The 2,024-nt window shown below is 47.4% G+C and overlaps 1 protein-coding gene across 1 annotated transcript in view; it reads left to right on the plus strand.

Moving 5' to 3' along the window:
- LOC122547812 (tonsoku-like protein) overlaps positions 1–2,024 on the plus strand; it is a 35,922-nt gene that overhangs the window by 25,168 nt on the left and 8,730 nt on the right. The window lies entirely within an intron of this gene.

Genomic DNA, 2,024 nt, shown 5'->3' on the forward strand with positions numbered 1-2,024 from the left:
CTTTTTTACACAGAGGGTGGTACGCATATGGAATGAGCTGCCAGGGGAAGTGGTTGAGGCGGGTACATTAACAACATTTAAAAGGCATTTGGACAAATACACGGATAGGAAAGGATTAGAAGGATATGGGCCAAGTGCTGGGAAATGGGGTTAGTGTGGAAGGACGTTTTGGTCGGTATGGAGCAGTTTGGGCTGAAGGGCCTGTCTCTGTGCTGTAGGACTCTGACTCTCAGCTGGGATTGTTCTTTACGAAGGCAAAGGGGGGTGAAGGTGAGATCTTATCAAGATGTTCAAAATTATGAAGTGTTTTGATTGGGTAGGTGACCAAGTTAGCAAGGAGGATGGGAACAGTTGGATAACTTGTTTAAGAGTGAACACGGCCTGTGGATCAGATGGCCTGTGGGATTGCTGGAGCCCAGTCAGGTTCTGCCTGATTCTGCTAAACCTCTGACAGTACAAGCTGGGCTACAGTACACACGACCCAGTGCTCTGATCAACAAATCAAATCCCCTCAGCTCCCTCTCCAATTTCCTGATGAAGGGCTTTTGCCTGAAACGTCGATTTTGCTGAAGCTCCTCGATGCCTGAATTGCTGTGCTCTTCCAGCACCATTGATCCAGAATCCCTCTCCAATTGTTCCACTAATGCTTATCACCACCGATTCCCACCGATTCCCACCACCGATTCCCATCGATTCCCACCACCGATTCCCACCACCGATTCCCACCACCGATTCCCACCACCGATTACCACCGATTCCCACCGATTACCACCACCGATTCCCACCACCAATTCCCACCGATTACCACCACCGATTCCCACCACCGATTCCAGCAACAATTACCACCACCGGTTCCCACCAACGATTCCCACCGATTCCCACCACCGATTCCCACCAACGATTACCACCACCGATTCCAGCAACCACCGATTACCACCACCGTAACCCCAGCTCCGTCTCAAACTACTCTTCAGTTTAATTCATTTTTTGGAAATTGAGCATCGACCATTCAGCCCATCAATTCTGCTCCACCATTCCATCATGGCTGATATGTTTCTCAATCCCATTCTCCTGCCTTCTCCCTGAAACCCTTGATCCCTCGTACTAATCAATTACCTACCTGTGTGGAAGTGGGCACTGCAGATGCTGGAGATTAGAGTCAAGATTGGTGTGGTGCTGGAAAAGCACAGCAGGTCAGGCAGCATCCGAGGAGCAGGAAACATTGACGTTTCAGGCAAAAGCCCTTCATCAGCTCATTCCTGACTTGCTGTGCTTTTCCAACACCACTCTAATCTTGACCAAGTACCTGTCTATCTCTGTCTTAAATACACGCAATAACCAGACCTCCACAGCCCTCTGTGGTAATGAGTTCCACGGTTTCCCCACCCTCCAGCTGAAGAAATTTCTCCTCATCTCTGTTCTAAAGGGTTGTCCTTTCACCCTGAGGCTGTGCCCTTCGGTCCTAGTCTCCAAGAAAAAGAAGGAAGCATATGTCAGGTATAGACAGGATAGATCGAGTGAATCCTTAGAAGAGTATAAAAGAAAGTAGGAGTATACTTAAGAGGGAAATCAGGAGGGCAAAACGGGGACATGAGATAGCTTTGGCAAATAGAATTAAGGAGAATCCAAAGGGTTTTTACAAATATATTAAGGACAAAAGGGTAACTAGGGAGAGAATAGGGCCCCTCAAAGATTTCTGAAGAAGGGCTTATGCCCGAAACGTCGATTCTCCTGTTCCTTGGATGCTGCCTGACCTGCTGCGCTTTTCCAGCAACACATTTTCAGCCCCTCAAAGATCAGCAAGGCGGTCTATGTGTGGAGCCACAGAAAATGGGGGAGATACGAAATGAATGTTTTGCATCAGTATTTACTGTGGAAAAGGATATGAAAGATATAGACTGTATCTTCCATAGATGCAATAGATGGTGACATCTATATACCGCTGTAACCTGCCACATCCTTCCTCACTGTCAATATTACAGAAGAGGAAGTGCTGGATGTCTTGAAATGGTTAAAAGTGGATA

Source organism: Chiloscyllium plagiosum, unplaced genomic scaffold (genome assembly GCF_004010195.1).
Source record: "Chiloscyllium plagiosum isolate BGI_BamShark_2017 unplaced genomic scaffold, ASM401019v2 scaf_3021, whole genome shotgun sequence".
Classification (NCBI taxonomy): Eukaryota; Metazoa; Chordata; class Chondrichthyes; order Orectolobiformes; family Hemiscylliidae; genus Chiloscyllium; species Chiloscyllium plagiosum.